Genomic DNA, 8,916 nt, shown 5'->3' with positions numbered 1-8,916 from the left:
AGTATTTGGTTTCCTTGTATTGTTTCTCATCTCTTTCTAGTTGATTTCCTTTTCTTAATTCCGTTGTCACTATGAGAGTTGAGCAGACACAATGGCGGAGCTACATAGCTCCGACGGGTGTTAACCGACACCACTTAGCCGGAAAAATATAGTGTTTAGATAGGTAAAAGTATATATATATATATATATATATATATATATATATATATATATATATTATGTATTGAATCATCTTGACTTTTTCGTGTATCTATTTCTTTAAATTTTGACATCTCTTAGTGAAGATTGTGGCTCCGCTACTGGAGCTGACTACAGATAATATGATTGTGGAGTACTTCTACGACCAATATATTCTCTTAGATAGAAAATATTACACCATTAGGTCAACCAAAAGATAACTACTTGCAACTAGAGTGTCAATAGCGATTGTCAGGTTCTTTTTGATAAAACTGTAAGTTTCCAAAAAAAAAAATTACAGAACCAAATCGAATATTTTGTTACCCTTATTTAACCTGTATCCACTTTTTAAAAAAAGTTTAATTGATTCCTAATTTTTGGGTAACTTCATATATGACTAGGGTTTCTTCTTCTTCTTCTTCTTATTATTATTAGTTGCAAAATACGTTTTGTTATATTTGTTGTTGTTTTAATAATTCGATGATTGGAATTTGTTCTTTATGATATTTGAAAGTTATGTTTCAAATTTGAGCTCATTTGGAGTAGATAGAGAGGTACATGGCAATTTCCAATGGATTCTACAGCAAAAACTCAAAGCAGTGGTGAAAGGATTGAGCAAATGGTCCAAAGAGTCCATTGGTGATGTTTTTACTAATGGAAAACAAATGGAAAATGATATTAGAGAATTGGAGCTGACCTACGAATCCAACAACAGTGATTCTAATAGACAGGCCTTGCATAAAGCTCAAGCAGAATACACTAAGTGGATCAAGATGCAAGAAGATATTCTCAAGCCAAAAGCAAGGATTACATGGGCATAGGAGGGTGATACCAACTCTACATACTTTTACAGCGTGGTTAAAGAGAAAAGAAGAAGATCACATTTATATAGAATAAAAAACAACCAAGGAGTGGTAGAGGGAAATCAGGATATATCCAATGCTTCAATACAACACTTTAGCAGCTTGTTTACTCACTCTCCTAGTGACAATGACTTGTCTATTCTGACTCCAGAAGCGATATACTTTGACTCCAGAAGTAATCTCTATAAAAATAGCCTTCTTTGCCCTTGGATCCAATTTTGACTCTGTCACATGATAATATGCAGTTGAGCCAAACACGTGCAAAGAGTCAGAATCTACATCAGGCTTTCCATCCCATTTTTCAAATAGTGTCTTGCTGTCAATAGCAGCAGATGGTAGACGATTAATGAGGTGGCATGCATATGTAACTGCCTCAGCCCAAAATTCTTTGCCCAAGCCAGTATTGGACAACATACACCGTACCTAATCCAGCAAGGTCCGGTTCATACGTTCTGCCATTCCATTCTGTTGTGGTGTATGTCTGATAGTGAATTGTCGGACGATGCCATCATTTTCAGAGACCTTATTAAAATGATCATTTTTCTATTCACCTCCATTGTGTGTGCGAATATACTTGATCCTCCTGCCTATTTGATTCTCCACCATCATTTTCCATTTGAGAAAAATTCTCAACACTTCATCTTTGCTCTTTATTGTATACACCCACACTCTTCGGGAAAAATCATCAACAAAGATTACAAAATAGTGCTTCCAACCCAATGAAGGTGTTTTGGAAGGACCCCAAACATCAAGAGTGTACATAATCCAAAATGCCTTTAGTATTATAGATCATTGTACCAAATTTAACACTTGTATGTTTCCCTTTGACACAATGTTCGCAAAACTCCAAGTTGTAAGTCTTTACTCTTTTTAACAATCCTTGCCCGATAGAGTTTTCAAGGATTTTTCTCCAGCATGTCCCAAGCGCATGTGTCATAGCTTGGTTGCTTCTTCCTCTTTTTCGTCACTGGATATTACTGTCGTTGTCCCAATAACTATACTACCGCGATAACGGTACAAGTTATTGTTCTTTCGATTGGCTTTCATTACCACTAGTGCACCGGAGCATACTCTCATCACTCCATTTTCTGCAATGATTTTGAAACCTTTTGATTCTAGGGCTCTCACAGAGATTGAGATTTTTCTTCAAACCCGGTACATATCGAACATCTGTTAATGTTTTGATCATTCCATCATGGTTCCTTAATCGTATTGAACCAATGTCTTATGAGGTAAGAGGGTTGTTATCCGCTGTGTGGACGACTCCATATTCTCCTTCTTGAAAATCCACAAACCAGTCCCTGTTGGGACACATATGATAGCTACAAGCCGAGTCCATCAACCATATGTCTGATGATGTTGATGGTTCTGTTGTAACTAATGAGAAGTCTGAATCATCACAATCAGCTACATTTGAATCCATAATGGCCTTTCCATTGTTATGTTTGGCCTTATTCTTCAACTTCGGACAGTCTTTCTTCCAGTGCCTATTTTCTCGACAAAAGACACATTCATCTTTGCTGTGTCTAGATCTTGACTTGGATCTTCCTTTCTTTGTCCTCGTTTGATTTTGAGGACGACCCCTCACAACCAGTGTTTCTCCTGCTCCGCCCTTCAGTTTTTCTCCCTTTCTTTGTTCATAGCTGTAAAAGCCGAACAAACTTCTCTGAGAGAAATTTCGTCATTCCCATGGAGTAGAGTAGTTTCAAGGTGCTCGTACTCATCAGGAAGTGACCCCAACAACATCAAGGCCAAGTCACCATCATCAAAAGTTGTATCCATATTTTGCAAATCTGTGACCAACTTATTAAAACTAGTGATATGTTCATTCATCGTGGTAACAGGAACATAGGTGAAGCGAAACAGTCTCTTCTTCATGTACAATTTATTTTGACTGTTTTTCTTCAAAAATTTATCCTCCAGTGCTTTCCATAATTTACTTGCAGAAGTTTCTTTTGTGTATGGATATTTCTGCTCTCTAGCAAGGTAGGATCGAATGGTACCGCAAGCAACACGGTTGATAATTCGTCAATCGTCTTCTCCAATAACAACTGGTCTTTTTTCTTCAATGGCAAGATCTAGCCCTTGTTGAAAAAGTACATCTAGAACCTCGCCTTGCCATATCCCAAAATGTCCTGACCCGTCAAAACTTTCTACCGCAAATTTCGCATTTGACACAATTCTTATCATAAGCGAAGATGCCAATGATGACGTATTGTTTATTGTCTCCCATCTTTGACACAAATATTATTAAATAGCTGACGCACAAATCAAGATTGTTTCCTTTCTGGTGTGGAAGATCAGACTAAGCTGCAACCACAGAGCATACTCAAACAGAACCTTGACTCAGTTACCAAGATAAATCTTTTATGATGTGGAAGATCAGACTATGCTGCAATCACAGAGCATACTTAGACAGTACCTTGGCTCTGATACCAATTGTTGCGGAAGCCAAATGTATATAGTGTGAATGAGTCACAACTAATGTACAAAAAATTATAACAGCCACCAAATAATAAATAAGACAATAAAGCAACAATAAGAGGAACACCAGAATTTACGAGGTTCGGCTAATTTTGCCTACTTCCTCGGACACAACCAATATTTTATTCTACTCCAAAAATACAAGTAAAATAATACTAAAGAGAGAAGATACAAATGGCTTAAGAAGATAACAAGGCAAATGAGAGATGTGTTTAAATCCTAAACATTAGGCCTTCTTTTATAGGGAGAAATTCTTTCCAAATTAAGTCTCCCTCCGATGTGGGAGTTTGCTATTTTCAACAAAGATATGGAAACAAATTAATATCAACTTTTAGGATATGCCAACAAGGGTTGTTTCAGGCAAAGGTCTCTTTGGGAAAAAAGTATAGTCAAATGGATTGGAAATGGCCTTGGAGAAAAGTATGTCAAGTTGTAGAAGCCTACATGCATAAAATTCAAAGTTTGATGGTTAAATGGGACATGCCAGAAGGGGATGCGTAGAAGCTGAACACAGACGGAAGTTACATGGTTAATAAGGGTAAAGCCGGTGTTGGTGGTGTTGTTAGGAAGAGAAATGGACAAATGGTAATGGCCTATGCCGCACCTATCCAATTCTTAACTAACAACCACTCGGAGGTTCAAGAGGCACTAAAAGGAATCCTTTGGTGTTGCAATCAAAATTGCACTAACCTCACCCTTGAAATGGATTCGCTGTTGGTTGTCAATATGATACAAGAGAAATTCAACCCTTCATGGAATCTACACAATGACATTTCCCAAATCCAAAACAAGGTATCTCAATATGGCATCTCTGTAAAGTACTGCTTCAGGGAAGGAAACAAGGTGGCAAACTCGCTATCCAAATATGCGATCTCGATTTCTGATAGCCAATTATTCTTCAATGAAACTAATTTGCCTAATGAAGCCAGAGGCGCCCTTCGAACAGAATGCAAATTTTAGCCTTTAGGATAGGGGCAAAAAAACATTCTAGTTGGTTCTTCGAACCACCATAAGCACCATCGGAAGAGCTACAATATACTCGAATCCTCATTCCTCCCGTAGCTCTTCCTTCTCCTTTTTGTAATGTGCTCGCACAACCCAAATCCTCGGTTTTAGTCGACTACTGTTACATGTATTTGGCTATTTATTTCCGGAGGTTTTGGTTTTATTTCCCCTCCTTTGTATCTTTGTTGCTCATCAAATAAACAAGGTAAAGGTCCGGCCAAACCCCCACCACATGAGCAGATGAAAACCTGGGTGGATGGATTAATAAAATAAAATAAAATAATTAGTCATGACATCTCATATATATATATATATATATATATATATATATATAGTGCTAATAACTGGACATATGGATTTTGACTCACGATTAGCTATGCTATGCATGTCCTTTACTACCTCATTTTCGATTGTTTGGCCAATTAGTCAAGTACTAACGAACCAAGATATTTAAGAAGTGGCGGATGGTCAACTCATTCTTTGCCATTAGAAGTTAGCACACAGCCAAATTTGAGTACCACAGTGACACATCTGTATATTTGTATCAAGGCATGATCTTTTCGACTTTGCCTTACATGTAAAGCTTGGCTTTTCAGTTTCCATATTCTCATGTTTCTAGATTTGACTCTTGGGGTACTTGCCAGTTATTAATTAGCTATTAGTATACATTTAGCCCTTTTATATTTTCTAGGTATAACTTCTTTCTGTGTGCGTCGATATATTAGAGAAGTAAAACTATTGAAACAATTTGAAACAACAACGTCAGTAAATGGTACCATGACTTCTCTTTCTTTGATCACTGCATTCTGTATTATTTCTTTGTGTTTATTCCTTGTTTTCCATTACAAAATTTACAGTGTATGTAACATATAAAGCAAAATTTATTTTGTACCTCTATATATTATATCTTAAATCTCTTTGACTTATCTCAAAAATATAGTTCAGTAGTTAAGGGGGTTCAAAACTTTTGTGAGATTACTATTTTAATTCTCACTGGCCAGGATCTCTTTTAATTTTTTAACTTTTTAAACCTCTTAGCGAAAATCCTACCTCCGTCATTGTGTGGAGCCATGGGGAGGCCAAGGCCGACTGGAGCCTAAGGCCACTAACGCAATGGTCTTAGGCCCCCAAAATCTATAAATAATATATACTCCCTCCGGTCCATAATAATTGACTTTTTAGCCTCTTAATTTTAGTCCAAAATAAATGCCCTTTTACATAATCAATAAGATATTAACTTTGTTTTTCCGAAATATGCCCTTATTTACATAATCTAATGTGTCAAGTTACAACAACAACTGCAACAACCACAACCTAGTATATCCCATAAATGGAATCTGGGGAGAGCCGTGCATGTGTACGCTGACTTTTCCCCTACCCTGGGGGAAGAAAGACTGTTTCCGATAGACTCTCGACACAAGAAAATGAAATACGATAATAGAATAGTAACAACAACATAACCATAAAGATAGTACCAACGAGTCAAGAGTCAGAAAATATACCTGGAAAAGCTAAAGTGTCAAGTTAACAATAAGTAAATTTTAATTAAGGGTAATTTCGTCAAAAAAAATTATTCTGTAAGAGGTAGTATTTTCTTAAAGGGTGTTCCAAATGCCACTTATTATGGATCGGAGGGATATATATATAGCTAAAACTTTTAATCATCTTAAATTGTAGTTACTAGTTATTTTATGTCTTTAATTAATTCGTTCCAACTTAAATTGATCTTCTTATGATGTTAGTTTAGAATAATTTTTCTTAGTTCTTTGAGTGTCATTGTAGATGGTTTTCAAGTTACTTTGATAAGTAATTATTAAAATTAATCCTTAACATTGAATGACTTTTGAAACATAAAAATAAAAGTGCTAAGAGAAACTATATATTAGTAGAAGAATACTCTAATTGGTAAACTCAATCAGGTAAAAAGCGTTAATTCAATTACCATTAACAATTTATGTATCAGTTACCTCGGTTGAAAATGTTTTTCAATAAAGTTCAACGTGATAACACAAGAGAGATTAAACAAACTAGTTAAACATTAGCAATAATTAAAACTAATTATAACTTCTTTACAAATTATAAGAGCAAAAAAAATAATTATAAAAAATTTAACGCCTCACTTTTTATTTCGACTTGGGGCCCATATTATGTTGATTCGCCCCTTGGGAGGCTCCGGTGGATCTGAATGGAGTTACATCCTGAAAGGTGCAATCAAGGAAATATTTATTGCTCATGGAGAGGTCATAGACTCCACCATGTTCCGAATTGTGGAGACTGAACAAGTTAGCATTGATTTACCAAAGTTTGGTGGCAATGGGGGAGCACAAGACTCCAGGTAGGTCACAATTTGTAGAAAACCTAATACTTCCTAGGTTTTTATTTATGTGTTTTTTTTTCGGTTTTTGAGATTCAAATTCTTTAATTTTGTATGTGCAATTGGAAATAATATTTTTGAATTTTTCGAAATACTAAAATTTATATATTCAGAAATTATTATAAATCACAATAAGTAATAATTCAAAATGTTTTAAAAGTATATAAAAAATTACGACCAAAGTATAATTCGTTTGACTTACGAAATTCAATTATCGAATTCTGAACACTGTCGCATAAATTGGGACAGAGTGAGTATAATATTGGTATGAAGGCATAGTTTACGAGTGAGTGATATATATTTTCAAAAATACACAGCTCAACACAACACATTAATTGCATCCACGTAGTCATATTTCTTAGTTTAAACTCGTTACTCGTATTGTCAATACTTTTTTGTAACAGCGCATATCGTATATAGTGTAGAATTCTATGTATTAATGCTTTTTTTTAAAGTGAGAAGTGAGTGACTACAAGCCCAGCTTAAGCATTTGACATGCAGTTACTACAAGCTATACTTAAGAGTTTGCGGTTAAAATATGTTTTGTATGTAATGAACAAGAGGTGGAAAAAACAAATGGGAATATAGGAGCTTTGGTAAAATATCTGAGGTTGTATAAACATTGCATTTTTCCAGACAAAATGAATAATTGTTTCACACAATCAAGTTAGTTTAACATACAGGTACTTCATAGTAAACATTTTATGATAACTTAAAAAATAGAGTAGTAACATGACAAAAGAAATTACTACTAGTGTAAAAATTCTTACACTGCTAATGCATATAACTTAAATCCTTATTTTATTAAATCCTTATAGTTGTTTGGTCAAAGTTAAAGACAAATAGAAATTCGGGCTACTGATAATCAGGAGACGAAAAAGAAATAATAGACTTTTTGAGAATGACAAATAAGCAGTAAATAGGTTTGTATTCCAATGTAATATTGATGATATCCTCTGTCCTTACAAATGACGAGACCTCCTCCTTTTATAGTTGATTCTAAGTAAAGGAGTAATACCTTAGTCTTAATGAGACAATTATGAGCAATAAATGACATTAAATAAGGCGTTACACAATCATTCCCATTTAATACCAATTTTCTAACGTATTGGGTATTTAATATTGAATTTGGACTCCTTTTCGTCATCATATCCATGTCTTCAATGCCTTCTGATCTCTTTGTTTTAAATGACCTAAATAGGTACGAAGCTTGTATTATTCGAATTGCCTCTCGTGCCTCTTAACTGATCATCATGTTTTGACCATTTGACCAGTCCTCGTGTCATGCCACGTCACCTTCAATGTAAATTCAGTTTTTCCCAATACAGATAGTCCCCCCACTTTCCATTTATTTATCAATTAAATATCTGGGAAGTGGATCTTCATAAAAAGGGAATTTTTGCCGTAATTAATACTATGACAGTATTGACGCTTCAATTGTCCCTTCTAATTAATGCTTTGCATACGTGTCACCTTTTATTTAATGCTCTACACACATGTCACTTTCTGATTGGTTCTGCAATTCTGCGCCCTTTTTTCAAGGCTTCTTCATTTCCACTATTCACAAAGTGATTGTTGTCTTTATTATAGGTTTTCCATCATTACACTTCTAAGTTTGACGGTTGTCATTATAAATATATTTAACCCTCTTTCTTTTGTCTTCTTCTTCATAGACCTTCAACAAGCAATTTATTATTCACTTTTGCTTTTTCTCCCCTTTAGTTCATCCTTCTTCAACAATGTCATCTCCAAACCCTAACCCTAGAAAAGTTCCAATTCTAGATCACTTCCCCAATGCCCCCATAAGACATAGGAGAGGCAGAGGAGGTAGGCTTCGGAGCTTGAGCCTAGGATCCACTCGTGGTGGTTCATCTGGTTCTGCTTCTTCTTCTTCTGGTATTAGGAGTTCTATCCCAAAGACACCCTCTTCTAAAGGTAAAGAACTTTCTGAACCTACTCAGGAACCTTTAGTTGAAGAAATCGTACCCAATGATTTATCTTTTGGGAATGATA

This window comes from Nicotiana tabacum, chromosome 3 (assembly GCF_000715075.1).
Source record: "Nicotiana tabacum cultivar K326 chromosome 3, ASM71507v2, whole genome shotgun sequence".
NCBI lineage: Eukaryota > Viridiplantae > Streptophyta > Magnoliopsida > Solanales > Solanaceae > Nicotiana > Nicotiana tabacum.
This window is presented reverse-complemented; position numbering follows the sequence as displayed.